The sequence below is a fragment of the Anabrus simplex genome, chromosome 13 (assembly GCF_040414725.1).
Source record: "Anabrus simplex isolate iqAnaSimp1 chromosome 13, ASM4041472v1, whole genome shotgun sequence".
NCBI classification, from domain to species: domain Eukaryota; kingdom Metazoa; phylum Arthropoda; class Insecta; order Orthoptera; family Tettigoniidae; genus Anabrus; species Anabrus simplex.
In genome coordinates this window covers 57,460,164-57,480,192 of record NC_090277.1, presented here as the reverse complement: position 1 = coordinate 57,480,192, position 20,029 = coordinate 57,460,164, and the positions used below count along the sequence as shown (strand labels likewise).

The following is a 20,029-nucleotide window of genomic DNA, read 5'->3' as shown; positions in this document are numbered from 1 at the left end:
CACTGCAGTAACCTTGTTAACAGCAGTGCGACATGTACCAGGACACAGCTACGGAAATGACCGACATGGTGCTTGCATACAGCAAAGTGGATTGCAATGGTAGAGCTGCTGCAAGTTTGTATGCAGAAGCCAAATCATTCCATCGTGGCCATCGAGAGACGACTAAGAGAAGCCGGACAGTTCTACGTAGGTAGTATGAAGAGTATGGTGTATGACATTCTTGTAACGTCAGCGGAGGACCTTATTGCTTGAGTCCACGGAGCGATTGAAATTCTTCAAAGACATCCGCACGTATTGGGTCATGTGTTGATAAACTTAACCATGATACGTTAATGTGGTTGTTTGATCTGTACTGACTAGTCTGAATGCATTACAGAACTATTTAAAATAGTTTCATTTGAATCTGCCTTGTCAATACACTATTAATAAAATACACTGGGTCATGTGCTCAGCGCTGCCAGTGTAGGCTCTGCAATGACGTAGGAGGTACTCATGTTGGGTTTATTGACAACATGCGGCACACCCGTCTCACACTTCAATGCACTACAGCGTCCAAGCCGCGCATTGATGGATATGGGTTCCTTCTTGAAAACAGATTGGTTTGCCATCCCGCACAACATACTAAGCATTGTTGGTGTTTTGTTTGGGACAAATTACAACATTAACTGTAGGTATGTGTATAAGTAATGGAAAAGAAGTAACCTGTGAAAAATCAAGTCATATACTGGATAGGAACACAGGAATGACAGGTCGACACAAGACGAGGAAGCATTAAAAAGGAAGTGAGGTGAGAACAATAGATTGGCTCTCTCCTCTTCAATATCAGTTATTTTATATCCATTTCATCTCAGCCCACCAATGAGCTCGTTTTTGCAGACATCAACATTCCCTTTTGTGTTCATCCTGTGTTCCTATCTAGTTTTTTACCACCTGTATTTATCTTTTATTTTTTCTTTCCTCCTTTTCCTGAGTTTATCTGGCTTTCTTCTAATCCACTGCTTCCCATATCAAGACTGAAGATCTGTCACTCAACGAGAAGGAGTAATGAGCTCATCATAGGCTGAGAAGAATAGGAACTGATGCTGAGAGCCCATCTATTTGAAGACAGCAGTGTTTTCCTTGTACTTTTGTTTCACGTTTGTCCTTGTCTCCTTTTGTATTGTTTCCTCTTCCGATGCTAACTGGTCATTGAGTTCATCCTATACATGTTATCTTCTATCAACATTTGATTTGTTTCTTTGGACAACAAATAGGAGTTTCTGTTTCAAATGACTCAAAAGAGATAAATATAACCTAAAAGCTTTTCGGGCTGTCGAACACACAAGTTCAATAGAAATATAACACTATAACATACCACTTTTAAACAAAAAAGGACACGTTTCATTCTTAAAAGAACATCATCACGTTCTATGAAGTCACACTCAATATTTGGAAATAGTTATTTCTGTCCTAACACCTAAGAATTTGAAACCTAGAACTTATGTTAATGAAGCCCTACTTTGTCTCTACTCCAGCATACAAAGCGAGGCATTTTAATAAACCACTGCTCTTTCACTGGCTCGAATCCAACTGGCTGCCAGACCGCTGACCCTCCATTGTAGAACGCCTCACTCCAACCCCCCCACCCTGGTCAGGTCAGTGACATGTTGCGCTTCCCCTCCAAGTCCTTTATCTTAGTATTCCCCTAGTATTATCATTGTTGTTGGTATCACTATTATTATTTCTTGTACACAAGAACCTCGTTTATCCGGCCCTCATTAATCCGGATCTCTAGTTTATCCGGATCGAAAATAATAAAAATTTGTTTACTTGTACAGTATTTCTTTTACGGCGTCGACTCTTCTTGAATGTCTTTTCTGCCAAGGGTAATGAGGGAGAGGAATTGGAAATAATTCGGCCATGGTCTATCAAAGGTACCATCTGGCGTTCACTTGGAATTGAGAATGGGAAACCGTGAAAAACCATTCCCACGACGGCTGAGGTGGGATTCGAACCCACGCTCTTCTGAATGCAATGAACTATTAATTCACCGATGGTGAATTTGAAAATGAAACCGGCGCTCCATCAGAAGAAACAATGACTCATGGAGTGGCAACAATGCAGCCGGACAAACTGATTGCCTATTTAGAATCCTTGACTGAAACCACACTGGCAGAACTGTTGCTAGTAAAACATCTTTGTGATCGTGCTGAGCCTAAACGCTATACAAATGTAAAACAGTTCCAGTCCCACTTAATCTGGATATACGATGTTCTTGTGTATTACAATTCTTCTTAAAAAATATGCAAGGATTCTTAATGGGCACTTAATAGTCTGCCGATTATACCAGTAATTTCATTATTATTCCCACTATTTTTGATTAGAGAGTTCTTGTAAGATGATTATATTTTTAGTGATAAATGATAATCTAACAGATTGTCTTGTGTGGCAAAACATGGTGAGTAAGTACATATAAGACTATATTAACCCACCTTCCAGACCCTTTAAGTCCGAGGTTACGCCCTGTGGGGTGCATTAAGCACTAATGCAAAAATGTGTAAATGTTATCCAGATGTTAATTAACTCACTCAGCGCCAAGCACACCGATCGACGTTTTAAAACGAGCGCGCTGGCAGTGCCAAACACTTTGACATTTAAGTGCATATGTTGATTGTAGCTCCCTCAGATGTCGCCCAAATGCAGTAACTTTTGCAGACTGAAAATGAAGGATCAGTGTATAGATTGATAAACATGCAAACCACATTCCTTTGTAAAGTAACCTCCTGTTGACATCCGAACATGTGCTATCTTGTTAAGTAACTCTGTGGTTGTTATCGGTTAGTGTCTTTGCGCTCTTGTAAAATGGGCTTTAACAGTAAAAAAGTGCAGTTAACTTGGAGGAAAGCGATATACGGAGTATGTCGGAAGAAGTGTGTGCTGATTGTGAATCAGAAAATCATTTAGTGCCTTGTGTGGAGGAAAGTCATAATGATTCATCTGATTAAGTTGCGAGTGCTGAACCTGATGAGGTAGGTCCAGCAATAGTTAACGATTTATTTTCGGAGGATATACCTGGTGTCGATTCAGATGACTGATCAGACACCGATTAACCTGGACACATGTCCAATTATTCAAAGAACGCAGGTATGAGTAAATTACCTAGTGATGAATCTCGCATGCCATACTTCATGTTTTTCACACTGGCATATCTGTCATTTCTCGTAACAGAAACTAACCGATACGCGGAACAATTTTTTAGCACAGTAGCAGGACCATATTACTAAATACTGCATGTATGATAATTGGAGGCCTGTTACCCTGGATAGGATGATAATTTTTTAGGACTCTGGATGATGACTAGTATCATACAAAAGCCGAAGGCAGAAATGTATTGGACAACAAACATGTTCATGAAGTTATGACTAGAAATCGCTTTCAGCTCATTTTAAACATTACTTGAAATGTTCTTTCATTATATGTGCTACTTTTCTTTATATGCAAGCCAGTTCACCTCCCTTAGAAATGTCTGGCACAGGGCATTTAAATCACCTCAGAATGCCTGGCAGTGAATGTGCTAAGTAGGGCAAATAGAGGGGAATTTTATCCCTTGTTTAATAGTGGGTGGGGTTTTTATTTTTTTACAGGTATTTCAGTGTAATATTTATTTTGAACTTGAGTGTTTGACAAACTGAAAAGCTTTTAAGTTACATATAACTGAGTTGACACTGGAATGTGTGGCTTCCTTTTTAACACACTTAACAAACGAGATGATACACGTCTATTACTACAATCATTCTGATAATTCATAAAGACAAGTTTTTCCTGAGAAAAAGTTTTAAAGATCTATTCAATTAGATGGAAGCTTTATTCTCAAAAATGCAGCCTTTAGTCTAGAAAAATTAGGTTTGATCATGCAGAAGTCATCAGCAACACTTCACCACTTGATCTCGTGTTCTACCATCACCACCGAGTCCAGCCGCTTCGTGCAGTGCATGTTTTAGACAGAGTGCAACAGGACTTGATACATACCAAAAGCCAGCAAGGTTCTTGAAATAATAAAAGCCAAAGAAACATGTTAGAAACCACATCATAATGCACATTCGTGGAAAAAAAGAAAAAAAAAAAACCACTGTACACATGAAAATAAAAACCGTACGTCTGTAAAGTCACATGCAGTTCTGAATCACTGTAATGCTGAAAGTGCAAGTGATGTTGGCATGAAACAAGCAACAAAATACAGTAAAACATTTCAAGATTTTATCCTACGGCAATATCACTTGGATCTGGTGATTCTGACACAATTGGAACAGAATCAATTCAACAGCGATCGACTGTGGTTTGGAGGAGCACATCATTAAACGCCTCGTCCAACACAGCCCACACCACCTAACAACCTGTTCAGTTTCCAGATACTAATGGATGGCTGCAGAAGGTGGACATTAATGCATAGTTTTGTAGTTTTTTTTCTATTTTATGTAATCACCAAACAATTAAATAAATCTATATAAATAAAGTTGTAGGGGACCCGCTGTCTGTAATTTAGTTCAATTTTTCAGATATTTATCAGTTTTAGGTCAACTCAAGACTGTATTAGTGGTTTTTATCTTGCGTGTCTGTCTGTCTGTCCAGCTGTTCCACCATCACGGAGAAACGGCTGGATAGATCTCAGACTTCATATTTAGAGTACCGGTATACTTATCCAGGGGCAGGTATAGATATGCATATAATTTAAAAATCGCTAAATAGACTGGAGGTTTATATAAAAAACCAGAACAGGTTATTCAATTTTCTCTTATACTATTAATTTTCTGCAAAATCCTAAGACCGTATGTGAAACTTCATTTTAAACAACTTTCGTTATGTACATAATTTCACTTACTCTTCAAATGGCAGAGTAAATTACTTTTTCTGTGCGTTTCATGCTCTGTATTGAGTGACCAATAATGAACCTACCGGTTCCTATGGCAGCATCTTTGGCTGCTTGCCAACAGGGAAATAACATAACGCCATTTTCTCATTATTCCTGTAAACTCGTGGTTAATAGTTGAATAGAAGGTGAATGAGACATCAAGCTGCCATTCTGTGGAATATTTGCGGAATACTGTTGGGGGTTACAATCGTCTTCGAATAGCACTAAGGGAGGCTGTTCATATCTGAACAGTACTGCAGACTGTTTTCAATAAATTTTACTGGACGATACTTCTCTTCCCCTTCTGTTCTCTCCTTTTATATCTTGCCTTTGTTTTGCCTCTTTAGGCTTCAGTAGTAACACCTGCAGCTAAATTTTTCCTCTGTTACCGCTTTCTTAAATCTGTAACTCTTATCATTACAATTTCGTGAATGACATTTCATATTTCCAATACATCCACTTCGTTTTTAGCTTTAGATAGAGCTGCATTTGTAAATTATAATCAACTCCCCCCCAACTCGATTCTGACAGGCATTAGGAAAGGGGCCTGTCTTTATAATGAAAACTCCACATCTCCACTGTGAATGGCAGTACGCAAGTGAGCCTGCCATTATAGTAGAAACCCCTGAACTCTATTGTGAATTACTTTTTTTTTGCTAGGGGCTTTACGTCGCACCGACACAGATATGTCTTATGGCGACGATGGGATAGGAAAGGCCTAGGAGTTGGAAGGAAGCGGCCGTGGCCTTAATTAAGGTACAGCCCCAGCATTTGCCTGGTGTGAAAATGGGAAACCACGGAAAACCATCTTCAGGGCTGCCGATAGTGGGATTCGAACCTACTATCTCCCGGATGCAAGCTCACAGCCGCGCACCTCTACGCGCACGGCCAACTCGCCCGGTATTGTGAATTACGTGGCCTACCATTTTCATCAATACTTCCCAACGCGTACCTTACATCGCAAACAACATATGGGGTCCTCCCAGTGGCGTTTCTCGGATAACGCTAAGAGACATGCAATTTCATACAATCTTACTCACTGCGTGTACAGCCATTTATGTGGAAATCCGAATAAAATGTGGAATACTGTAGCAAAACACGGGTACATTTGCTAGTAAATAAATAATCTGGATGAAACTTGAAATAAAGTTGACTTTTAACAACTTAATAATGAAGTGTGTCTGTCATTCCAATCTGCCTGCGTAGGGGGCAGTAGAATACCAGCGAGTAATGGCTGATCCCTCCTCTGCGAACCATGTGACCTGCCGTGGTGGGGAGGCTTGCGTGTCCCAATGATGCAGATAGCCGAGCCGCAGGTGCAACCATATCGGATGGGTACCTGTTGAGAGACCAGACTAACAAATGGTTCATCGAAAGGGGGGTAGCAGCCTTTCGGTAGCTGCAAGGGCGGCAGTCTAGATGATTGACTGATACGGCCTTGTAATAATACTCAACATGGCTTAGCTGTGTTGATACTGCTACACGGCTGAAAGCAACGGGAAACTACAGCCGTAACTAAGTCCCGAGGACATGCAGCTCTCTCTGTATGAATGATGTACTGATGATGGCTTCCTCCCGGGTAAAATATTCCGGAGGTAAACTAGTCCCCCATTCGGATCTCCGGGTGGGGACTACACGAGAGGGGGCGATCATCAGGAAGATGGATACTGACATTCTGCGAGTCGGAGCGTGGAATGTTAGAAGTTTGAATCGTTGTGGTAGGTTAGAGAATCTGAAAAGGGAGATGGATAGGCTAAAGTTAGATGTAGTTGGCATAAGTGAAGTACGTTGGCAGGAAGAACAAGATTTTTGGTCAGGCGACTACTGAATTATCAACACAAAATCAAACAGAGGAAATGCAGGAGTTGGTTTAATAATGAATAAGAAAATAGGGCAGCGGGTAAGCTACTACAACCAGCATAGTGAAAGAATTATTGTCGTCAAGATAGACAACAAACCAATGCCCACCACAATAGTGCAGGTCTATATGCCTACTAGTTCAGCGGATGATGAAGAAATCGAAAGAATATATGAGGAGATAGAAGATTTAATACAATATGTAAAAGGTGACGAGAATCTAATTGTGATGGGAGACTGGAATGCAGTGGTAGGCCAAGGAAGAGAAGGTAGTACAGTAGGAGAATTTGGATTGGGACAAAGGAACGAAAGAGGAAGTCGGCTGGTTGAATTCTGCACTGATCATAATTTAGTCCTTGCCAATACTTGGTTCAAACACCACAAACGACGGCTGTATACGTGGACAAGACCTGGAGACACTGGAAGGTATCAAATAGACTTCATTATGATTAGGCAGAGATTCAGAAACCAGGTGTTGGATTGCAAAACTTTCCCAGGAACAGACGTGGACTCTGACCACAACTTGTTGGTCATGAAATGCCATCTGAAGTTGAAGAAAATGAAGAAAGGAAAGAATCCAAAAAGATGGGATCTAGACAAGTTGAAAGAAAAGAGTGTGAGGGATTGTTTCAAGGAACATGTTGCACAAGGACTAAATGAAAAGGCTGAAGGAAAGACTATAGAGGAAGAGTGGAGAGTCATGAAAAATGAAGTCAGTAGAGCTGCTGAAGAAATGTTAGGAAGGAAGAAAAGATCAACTAAGAATCAGTGGATAACTCAGGAGATACTAGGCCTGATTGATGAACGACGAAAATACAAGAATGCTAGAAATGAAGAGGGCAGAAAAGAATACAGGCGATTAAAGAATCAAGTGGATATAAAGTGCAAGATAGCTAAGGAAGAATGGCTGAAGGAGAAGTGCAAGGATGTCGAAGGCTGTATGGTCCTGGGAAAGGTAGATGCTGCATACAGGAAAATCAACGAAACCTTTGGAGAAAGGAAATCTAGGTGTATGAATATTAAGAGCTCAGATGGAAAACCACTTCTAGGGAAAGAAGACAAAGCAGAAAGATGGCAGGAGCATATCCAACAGTTGTATCAAGGTAAAGATGTAGATAATTCGGTTCTGGAACATGAAGAGGCTGTTGATACTGATGAAATGGGAGACCCAATTTTGAGGTCAGAGTTTGACAGAGCTGTGAGTGACCTAAATAGGAACAAGGCACCTGGAATTGATGACATTCCCTCTGAATTACTGACTGCCTTAGGAGAAACCAGCATGGCAAGGTTATTTCATTTAGTGTGCAAGATGTATTGAGACAGGAGAAGTCCCATCCGATTTTCAGAAGAATGTTGTTATACCTATTCCCAAGAAAGCCAGTGCTGACAGGTGTGAAAACTACCGCACCATTAGTTTAGTATCTCATGCCTGCAAAATTTTAACACGTATTATTTACAGAAGAATGGAAAAACAAGTTGAAGCTGAGTTGGAAGAAGATCAATTTGGCTTCAGAAGAAATGTAGGAACACGTGAAGCAATCCTGACTTTACGTCTGATCTTAGAGGATCGAATCAAGAAGGACAAGCCCACGTACATGGCATTCGTAGATCTAGAAAAGGCATTCGATAATGTTGATTGGACCAAGCTATTTATGATTCTGAAGATGATGGGGATCAGATACCGAGAACGAAGAATTATCTACAATCTGTATAAAAATCAGTCTGCAGTGATAAGAATCGAGGGCTTTGAAAAAGAAGCAGCAATCCAGAAAGGAGTGAGGCAAGGCTGCAGTTTGTCCCCTCTCCTTTTCAATGTTTACATAGAACAGGCAGTAAGGGAAATCAAAGAGAAATTTGGAAAGGGAATCACAGTACAAGGAGAAGAAATCAAAACCTTGAGATTTGCTGATGATATTGTTATTTTATCTGAGACTGCAGAAGATCTCGAGAAGTTGCTGAATGGTATGGATGAAGTCTTGGGTAAGGAGTACAAGATGAAAATAAGTAAGTCCAAAACAAAAGTAATGGAGTGCAGTCGAACGAAGGCAGGTGATGCGGGAAATATTAGATTAGGAAATGAAGTCTTAAAGGAAGTAGATGAATATTGTTACTTGGGTAGTAAAATAACGATGGCAGAAGTAAGGAGGACATAAAATGTAGACTAGTACAAGCAAGGAAGAGCTTTCTTAAGAAAAGAAATTTGCTCATTTCAAACATTGATATCGGAATTAGAAAGATGTTTTTGAAGACGTTCGTGTGGAGCGTGGCATTGTATGGAAGTGAAACATGGACAATAACTGGCTCAGAAAGAAAGAGAATAGAAGCTTTTGAAATGTGGTGTTACAGAAGAATGCTGAAGGTGAGATGGATAGATCGAATCACGAATGAAGAGATACTGATTCGAATTGGTGAGAGGAGATCGATTTGGCTAAATTTGACGAGAAGAAGAGTTAGAATGATAGGACACATCTTAAGACACCCAGGACTTGTTCAGTTGGTTTTTGAAGGAAGTGTAGGGGGTAAGAACGGTAGGGGTAGGCCAAGGTATGAATATGACAAGCAGATTAGAGCAGACGTAGGATGCAATAGTTACGTAGAAATGAAAAGGTTAGCACAGGATAGGGTGGCATGGAGAACTGCATCAAACCAGTCTATGGACTGATGACTCGAACAACAACAATGGCTGATCACCACTACTCTTCCTTTTGTTAATGTAAACACAACATATAAATATTTTTTAAAATACTTAAATTGTTCATCTTTATTAAACAGTATGCTTGAAACTTTACTGATTAGTACTCTTTGTTTATTTATAGATACCATTCCCTTTGTTATTTTTTCTGGCAAAGGTTGAGTGCTCACAAACTTGTCGTTTTTTCTACTTGAAATACAATAACCTCTTTTTACTAAATATATCTATTCATCTGACACAAAAATACAAGAAACAGCCATTTTCTTGTTTTTTCAATCAACCCAAAGTTCCTGTCTCAGGCAAGATATGTACGACCAGGAAAAAGATATTTGTGCCTAATACGTAAAAATTTGTTAGCTCGATTTTGCAATAACGAAATTAGTCTCAATAAAATGGCATGAAATTAAAAGCTTTGTATCTCATCACACAAGATTCCCTTGTGTTAGCCCACCTCACAGAAGATAGTTTGCACCTTCTGCAACAGATGGCAGCACATAACTAATCTTTAAAAATTTATCTTGGTTAGCCGGTTTTTGCGAGCAACCATTCCTTTTATCCCGACTTAGTTTCGACAGACTGAGGAGTCTCACAGCTATGGACTTGAGGTACCTTCATCACATGCCAGGGTCTGCCTCGATATTTCTGATCTATTTCCTTGAAATTTTGTACAATGACGAATGTGGGTTTGATGTAGAGAGTATTCAAGATGCGATGATATTCTCTTAGCACCAGAGTCACAGACATAAGTCATGATAGCCAGATCATTCACCGAGTCTAGGAATAATTTACTTCGAGTGAAATCGACCATACAAAACATTTCTTGCCTTGTGCGGATTTTCTCCTTTCTTAAACTTCATACAATGATAATCAACACAGTACAAATAATCAAAAATTATTCTTTAGTTTGGTGCTTGTTCTATTATCACTTCTTTCAAAAATACAGCAATTCAAAACAGCTCAATGAATTTACAGACACTGTGTACATCAAAATTAATGGGGAGTAAAATATAGTGGATCTAGGAGAGAGAGAGAGACTTTATTCAGACAAGCAGCAACTACTGCCGGACTATGGATGTATTTACAACATGTATTGAGTAAGTTAAACACACTAACAGCAGGAAGAGGATCCCACACCACATGAAAACCAACCACAACCCAAAAGCAGAAATCCATCCCTCCATCAGAGGTTCTGCACATTTAGGAACATACAACAACAACAAAGTTCATCTGAAATTAGTGAAATAAAATCAGATTACAATCAGCACTTTTAATTTGGATTAGAACACTGAAAGAATTTTGTTGAATGAACATCTAAATAGTTTGCTACGGTTTTATTTTAATTCATGGCAACATTAAAAACATGGCACCTTATGAATTCTCCTGTACTAAACTAAAAAATTTGCCATCTTGTGCACAAGAAGGTAGTATCCCTGCAGCAACAACAACAATAATTCTGTATATATAATATCTCTACTCTCTAGTTCAACAAATAAAAGAGTGATTACAAAGTTTGTAGTTTTAAACATCTCAAAAGAAAAGCAATTCATCCATGTTAAAAATTCCCCCAAGTTCATTAACCAAAATTCTAACCTGGGCAACCTTGCAGAAAACCCAGCTGCTATATGTCAGTTAGGTATTGCACACCCCACATAAGAGACAAAATTCTGTTGTTACTGATACAGTGGGGAAGTGCAGCGTTTTAAATTTATTTTTTGAACATTCATCTATTTAAATTGGAATTCATCTTTGGGCTTTGACAAACTTTTAGAATATACCCTGTAGTACACATGTCATTTACTAGAAACTTCATTTCCTATTACATCATGCTGAACATTCTAGAACTTCTCATTTCTTCAGCATCGGCAAGTAAGAAGATTTCTGGATTGATCAAAATAATACTAATTAATAATATTAAATGCATCAAACAAGTCAAACATAGTCCAATGCAAACTTGCAGGAAATTTAAATGCTATCTGGATAGAATATTCCAAACACCTGTTATTTAACAATATTTCAAATATCAGAAGATGTTACAAGGCAGAAAGACAAAATGCACCACAATGCATGATAGTCACGATCACTTTTGCATCAAAGGGTAAAGACACAAAATGCAAAAACACCAAGCAACTAATTCTAAAGCTAGGGAAACAGTTAAATATTAGGAAATGCAATCCATGACAGAAGCAAAGAAAATAAGCTCCCTTTATATGATCAATAAAACACCCTACCTTTACACAGGGCATTAGCACAATTAGAACAATTAGGACTACATAAGCCAACCCTCAAACTCGCAATTTCCACCCAGAGTCAACTGCAGGAAAGCTCTGCAACCGCACTCTAGCAGGTGGGCATAATCGCAATCACCCTGTTTGTCAATCAATCACCACTGATATACAGGGTTATTCAAAAAGATGGACCCAATTTAATTAATTTGTATTTCACAAAATATACATTGGACATAAAAAAATCTACATACCAATGAACAGTGGATGGTCCAAAGTTTTGTTGACCACCACCACCACCACTAGCGTTCACGGCCGCTAGGGTGACAGATGTGTCAAACGGCCACTTGGCTACTTGTGCAGTCTCGCTTCACCTTCGGTTATGAATAAGATGGCTACCATGCAGCATAAGTTGTTTGGGATAATCCTAGTTCTCTACTAACTCTATTGGTTGACCTACGTGGTTACGAACATAACTTTCTTCTATTCATCTCACATCATCCTCTGACACACTCGGTCAGGCCAGGCTTTCCCCTTTGCAGAGACATCCAGTTTTGTGAAATTGCATAACCAAATGTTTTACGCTTTTCATAGTTGGTGGTTCGATGCCAAATCAGAGACAAAAAGCCCACTGCACTGAACTACCGACTAACATTTTCCAAACTCAAGAAACCACAAAACCTTATGCTGCATGCTAGCCATCTTATTCACAACTGACAGTGAAGGGAGACGGCATGAGTACCCAAGTGGCCGCTTTACACATCTATCACCCTAGTGGCCATGTAAGCAACTATCATCATCCAATCGGTTGTCGTGATGGCACCGATGCCGGGAATCGAACCAAGGTATATTAAGTCCCATAGCATATATTAAGTTAAGGAGATTAGAATTGAACTAGTGGATCCCCAGTACAGGAGACCACTAGGAATGTATAAACGAAAGGATAAAGAGTTTTCTTACAAGAAGAATTATGGTTATTAATTGTGTAAAATGTGCTACTTTATATTTGAAACATTTAGAATTGGATATGTGAAATTACTTGTTCTTCAAGTCCTGCTACGGAAGGCTTATGAGTAACTTGTTATTGAGTTGTAATCTTATCTATGTAAACTGACCAAGGGTTGAGTAAATGAACAGTGGCTAGCTACAAGCACAAATCCAGCATTCAGAATAATTAGCATTGGGAGAGACAAGGAAAGAATACATGACTCATGAAAGGATGGAGCATCGGAAAATCTCCACTTCATGGCAAAACATTCCACTCAGTGAGAGATATGAGTTAGGCTGAGTGAGACGGAGAATAAGTGGTTCTGAGATTGACCACTATAGCACCACCTACTGGAGAGGGATCCCAGTTGGGGGTAGACTAGTACTAGGGTGGGAGTTCCCCCCCTCACTAGTTAGCAAGGGCCAGACCAGGATATATATACAAGCTGCAGAGGCTTAAGGGATATCTTTAGTCTTGGACAGGAGAACGCTCTACGTAGGTCAAGAACGTCGGTAATAAGACTGGAGGTGCTTACATTCAGAATGAGAGAGAGGAGTAGGACATAGCCGCGTTAGAAGTGATATTGGAAAGACTCAGTCTCTCAGACAGTAGTGGGAGATGCGGACTTAGGCTTAGAGACAAGCTAGAGGGCAACTCTCAGGTTTTCAACATAGACTCTACCCAGGTCGGAAGTCAGTATTCTAAAAGCTTCCGGAGCAGGCACATCACTGAAGTATGCTGTAAATAGACATTGTAAATATGTACGGTAGTTGGGAAGTCAGAGTTGAATTCAAATATATATCATATTAAATGGGACTCAGTACTTCATTTAATGGTTCAGGGCACCCAACCCACAGATTCTCCAAGCCGCTCGGGAGAACAAATCGTCCAGAACATCTCGGGACAAGGTGAGTCACGACAGACTTACGTTTTGGTGTCAGGTATGTGGGGTGCCCTTAGTTCGAACTCCGACGAACAGTAGAACCATATCAGTCCGAAAACCGCGCATCGCAGAAGATCGAACCACGCATCGTAGGAGCCACAATTCAGCCCAGCTTCAGGGAGCCAGCAGCCTATTAAGCAGCCTACACGGATCGCAGCCAACAAGCCCAGCAGCCTATTAAGCAGCCTACACGGATCGCAGCCAACAAGCCCAGCAGCCTATTAAGCAGCCTACACGGATCGCAGCCAACAAGCCCAGCAGTACAGAAGACATCGTAGGGTGAGTCCACTTTAATTCAGTATGGCAAGTCAGGAGGAGGATGTAGATTTAAATGCAGGAAGGCCAGAATTTCAGATAGCAGAGGCTGATGATGATGATGATGCACGTAGCTTAGAAGGACCGTATGTAACTGTAGTAGAGGGACACAGACTGATTGGTCGAGAATTTGACGGTAGTCAGCCAGACAGACTACGAGAATTTCTTGCCAACGTAGATGCGGCTGTACGCATGATCAGGGAGAATGATCAGGCACTTTTCTTTAAATATATATTGACAAAAATTACAGGCAAGGCCCGAGAGAAGCTCTTGGTAAGAGCTGATATTACTAACTGGGAGAACGCTAAAGTAGCGCTAAATGAATATTATGGTAGGCAGGGCACGTTAGATCTATATATCTGCCAAATGTTCCAAAGCAGTCAGGAACCGCGAGAGAGTGTAGCATCCTGGGCGCATCGCGTAGACACGATGGCGTCAGCTTTCAGGGATGCTTTATTAGAGGGCGAATGCCTACAGGATAGGCAGGCACAGTTGAAGTGCGTGAGAAAGATAGGAGTGGCTAGTTTCACACAAGGGTTAAACAACCCAAGAATCCAATGTAGAGTGCAGGATCAGCAACCTTTAAAATTTGAAAGAGCCGTGGCAATAGCTAGGCAGGAAGAAGCAGTCATTATATCCAAACAGGCTAAGGATGGATTGCAAAGTAGGCGGAACACACTAGGGTTCACACGGAGAATTGAAACTAACAAGCCTAATGTAGCAAAACCAGAAGGAAGGTGGCATCCTAAGCCTAGAACAGCAATGGTTAGGGTGATTTGCTACAATTGCAATAAAGAGGGCCACCTAGCTAGGCAATGTACAAGTCCGAGAAAGGAAACACAGGGTCAACCTATCGGAGAGTCAGAATTAAAAAGACCACCGACAACGCTAACGTGTCGGTATTGTAAGAAACAAGGACACATAGAGAGAGATTGCCGAAAGAAGCAAAGGGACCAAGTAGGTGTAGAAACGCGAACGGTCCGCACAGTCAAGGCGGGCATGAGGGAGAGTACCAGGGGTACACGAACTTGCTACAATTGCAATAGGAAAGGGCATGAGCAAGATAATTGCAGGCTACCGGTTAACAGACAACATACCGAAATAACGAGATGCTATTCGTGTGGTAGAGATGGTCACTTGGAAAGGGACTGTTGGAGAAATGTACTTGGTAAACAGTCCACTAAACAGTGCTATGCTTGTGGGAAAGCGGGGCACTTACAGAGGTACTGTCGCACGAAAACAATGGGTCAACAGATAGGCAGAACGGACATGAAAATCTTCCGAAGGTCTGGAGACGAGGGTGACAGGGGGTCGCAACAAACCGAGGAGGGCCCGTTTGGATCAGTGAGTAGCCAAGGACAGGCTATGAAAACCAGGTTAGCAACAAACTAAGCAGGGACCGAAGGCCGGAGACAACCTCGGAATCCCGTAGAAAAATAAGTCTCGAAAGTTCAGATGACGAAGGCACGATGTTACTTAGCATCGTCCATAGAGGGAAACCGCTTCGATTCTTGTTAGACACAGGGTCAGAAATTAGCCTGGTCAAAGAAGGAAGCGTACCAAAAGTATGCGCAATTATGAGGGGACATGTCATAGAACTGACCGGGGTCAGTGAAGGCAAGCTATATACCAAGGGTACGGTACGGTTTGAGATAAGTGGTTCCAGTCACACCTTCCATGTAGTGGGTAAAGACATTAACTTGACCCAAGATGGCATTATTGGGAAGGACCTCTTGTCAGATGGCGTAATAAATTACAAGGAAGGCTACGTCATAATAAAAGGGACCAGGTACTCAATGGGGGCTCGAGAGACAAAGCTGATCCATCTCGAACCTAGGACCGAGAAGGTAGTGGCCATTGAGGTAAATAAGAATCTACCTGTTGGCGTAATAGAGCGAGCAGAAGTAGCACCAGGGGTGTATTTAGCCGAATGTTTAACCAGGTCCCAGAGAAATGAGGCTATTGTAAGCATTATTAACACCACCGAGAAAGAAGTAGAGATACAGAGCCCTGTGGTATGCATTCATGAGGTTGATTACACATGCCTGTCACAAGGAAGAAGGGTAAGGCTAACCAAGGAGACCGAAGACAATGGTTTAGGTTTCGGAAAGTTGCGCTCACAGAGAGTGACCGAACAGCTGCGGATAGACCATTTGAACATGGTAGATGCAGAGAAAATATTGGCCATCTGTACAGAGTATGATGATGTATTTCACTTAGAGGGGGACAAGTTGACCCATACGAAGGTAATACAGCATGAGATTCCAATATCTAGGGAACAACCTCCTATTAACGTACGGCCCTATAGGCTCCCAGAAGCACAGAAGGGAGAGATACGAAAACAAATAGATAAGCTGTTGGAGGATGACATAATCAGTCCCAGTGTGTCACCCTGGAATGCGCCGTTACTTTTAATCCCAAAGAAACTAGATGCCTCAGGCATACAGAAATGGAGGGTCGTTATAGACTATAGGAAATTAAATGAGGTTACAATAGGAGTTAGTTATCCCCTACCATTAATTTCCGAATTGTTAGATGCCCTTGGAAAGGCTAAATATTTCTCGACTCTAGATTTAGCGAGTGGGTACTACCAAGTGCTACTGAAGCCTGAAGATAGGCCCAAGACCGCCTTCTCAGCACTAGGGCAGAAGTATGAATATAAGAGAATGCCGATGGGTATCAGAGATGCCCCAGCCACATTCACAAGGCTGATGAACACTGTGCTAACAGGGTTAACTGGCATTAAATGTTTATGTTATCTGGATGACATAATTGTGTATGGTAGCTCAGTAGACGAGCACAATGCCAAGTTACGAGTAATACTCCAGAGGCTGCGAGAGAATAATTTAAAACTCCAGCCTGATAAGTGCGAATTTTTAAGGGCCGAGGTGGCATTTTTAGGGCACGTAATCACGGAAGATGGAGTCCACCCAGATGCTAAAAAGGTCCAGGCAGTCAGGGATTTTCCCAGGCCGACCACTAGCCGCCAGATCAAGCAGTTCTGCGGGCTGAGTGGGTACTATAGGAAGTTCATCCCTAACTATAGTAAAATTGCAAAACCACTTTATGAATTAGTAAAGAAAGACGTTCCCTTTGTGTGGGGAGACAAACAGGAGCAAGCGTTTGAAACACTGAAGCAAAGGCTAATAGAGGAGCCTGTTCTGCAATATCCAGATTTTGAAAAACCCTTCGTTGTTACCACTGATGCAAGCAACGAGGCGGTTGGAGCAGTACTGTCACAAGGACCCATTGGGAAGGATCTTCCAGTTGCCTATGCAAGCCGGACGCTTAACAAGGCAGAAGTAAATTACAGTGTAACCGAAAAGGAATTATTGGCAATAGTGTGGGCAGTGAAGTATTTCAGGCCGTACTTATTTGGGCGGCATTTCACTGTAGTGACGGACCACAAGCCATTGAAGTGGGTTTTCAATGTGCAGGACCCGTCTTCACGCCTGCTGAAGTTTAGGTTAAAGCTGGCAGAGTACGATTTTGTCATAGAATACAAGCAGGGTAAGCGGAACTGTAACGCCGATGCCCTGAGTCGTAATCCAATTGTAGAGAAGAGCCAAACTAGAGTGGTCAGTTCAGCTCGGAAAGGACCCCAGACGGAGGTCAGAAGAGACACTCAGTATCCTGGTGACGTTAAGGTTAGAGTAGCGAGTTCAAAACCCGAGGACGCCAAGGCAGAGGGAATCGAAGTCGGCTACACCACGGACGAGGGCTCTGAGGACGCTAAGGCAGAGGAATCCAAGCCCGAAGGTAGTTCACCGGAAGGAGAAATAGAAGGGCTAAGAGAGGAGGAGAAATTAGCCATAATGAAGGAGTGTCATAACTCATTAATAGGAGGCCATCAAGGGATTGCGAGGACATTCGCAAGACTGAGCGAGCGAATACAGTGGAAGGGTATGAAAAAGGACGTAGAAGAGTACATTCGCTCTTGTCCATCATGTCAGCGAAATAAGGGGACTCGGCCAGACATCAGAGCCCCCATGGTAATTACAGATACTCCAAGCACAGTCTTCGAGAAGATGTCGCTTGATGTAGTAGGCCCTATGCCTTTGACGGAAGCTGGTAACAGGTACATTCTCACCTGCCAGGACCAGCTGTCCAAGTATCTAGTGGCAAGTCCAATGCCAAATCAAGAAACAGATACGGTGACACGTACATTAATAAATAATGTCATCAGTATATACGGGATACCCAACCAGATATTGACTGATCAGGGTAGTAACTTCATGAGCGAGGTGTTCAAAACACTCTGTAAGGTGTTGAGGACACAGAAAACTCACACCACAGCGTTCAGGCCACAGTCAAATGGGAGCATTGAAAGATCCCATAAAGTATTAGTGGAGTACCTTAGGCACTATGTTTGTGCCAATGAACAGAACGATTGGGACCGGTATCTCCCAACGGCAGCTTTTGTCTACAACACGACCAAGAGCACAAGTACGGGGTTCACGCCTTACGAATTGATATTCGGTAAGAAGGCAAACATCCCAGGAGTATTGCAAAAACCACCTGAGTCAGGTTATAACGAGTATCAGACAGTGGTTGAGGAGCTAACCCAGCAGTTAAGGAGAAACCACGAGGCAGCAAGACGAACCTTAATAGAGAGAAAAGAAAGAGAGAAGCAGGACTATGACAAGAAGCAAAACGAAGTAACCTTCCAAGTAGGAGATAAAGTTTTGTTACGTAATGACGCACTGCGACGAGGGAAATCCAGGAAATTGAGCCCACCTTTTGAAGGTCCATACATTATAGTAGGCGTATCAGGTGTAAATTGCACCTTACAAATGAACAAAAAGGGAAAGAGAACAAAGGTTCACAAAAATAGACTAAGGATGTTCCTGTGAGAGCTAAGTGGGATAGCAAAAGAGGTAGACAAATAAAGGAAATTAGCTAGGTTAATAATGCGGGAAGTAAACAGTCAGTTAAGTAATAGAAATTAAGTTTGGGAATAATATAATTGTTAGGTAACGAATTTCCTGTCGTACCTTACAGTTGACAGAAGACGATGGCGGAGATAACGAGTTGGTTCCACATCGTAGTAACCCTGTGGATGATGATGTCGTCTCATCTCGAGGCAGGTGGAGAGGTGACAGACGTCAGAGTGACGCCATATGAGAATACACCTGGTGTATATTTCGATGACCAGGGCGAAGTGCAGTTATATACTACAGAATGGACCCTAGTAACGTATGTAAATTTGAATCAGCTGACAGAAACATTTGCTCTAGCTCAGAGATATGTGAGACGAACGAGGTTGCTATGTTTGCAATTAGAAGTTACTTCAAATTTTACTTGCCAGCAGGACGTAAATATGCTGCAGACACATTTGGAAAGAATAAAGGGATCAAAAGATGTTATTAATAGGATCACAAAAGGCGTGGCAAGGGAAGAAGGGAATAGATGAAGGAGAGGATTAATTAATGCCGTAGGATCAATAGCGAAAACGTTATTTGGAACAATTAGCGAAGACGATGCAGAACGATACGAGGGAAAGATTTCTGAGCTAGAGAAGGAGCAGCTCTCTATTATGAAAATTGCTAAAGAGCAGATGATTGTTGTTAAGTCCACCCTACAAACCATGAACAGCACCATCTACGAGGTAAATGCAAATGAACTTAGAATCAGTAAGAATTTAGATGAAATTAGATTGTATTTACAGAATGAAACACTCCAAGTAGCTGGAGCGATTAGGCAAGCAGAATTGGAGATAGCTATTAATAGACACTTAATTGAAATTGAAGGTCTTCTAATGCAGTTGCATGATCATTATAGTATAGTATTGGAAGGTATTATGAATGCTCAGTCTGGGATAATACATCCTCAGATAATTACACCAGATGAGATCATTAAGGCCTATAGAAAAGCGCAGGGAGATTAGGTATTTCCTTGCCATTTGAATTAAAGTCGACTTATGGCTACCTTATATACAGGGTAGCTTCAGCAGAAGTGTTTTTAAGTAAAAATTTCTTAGTGTATGTAATGAAAACACCCTTAACAGATAAGACAACCTATTTATTGTATAAAGTGATACCTTTTCCTACTCAAGTGATAAATAACCCTAATCATTACGTGTATGTGAACGAGGAAAAGAATTATATAATCATGGATAAGGAAA

General features: G+C 41.2%; 1 protein-coding gene across 1 annotated transcript in view; it reads right to left on the bottom strand.

Moving 5' to 3' along the window:
- LOC136884743 (dystrophin, isoforms A/C/F/G/H) overlaps positions 1-20,029 on the bottom strand; it is a 1,317,506-nt gene that overhangs the window by 944,952 nt on the left and 352,525 nt on the right. The window lies entirely within an intron of this gene.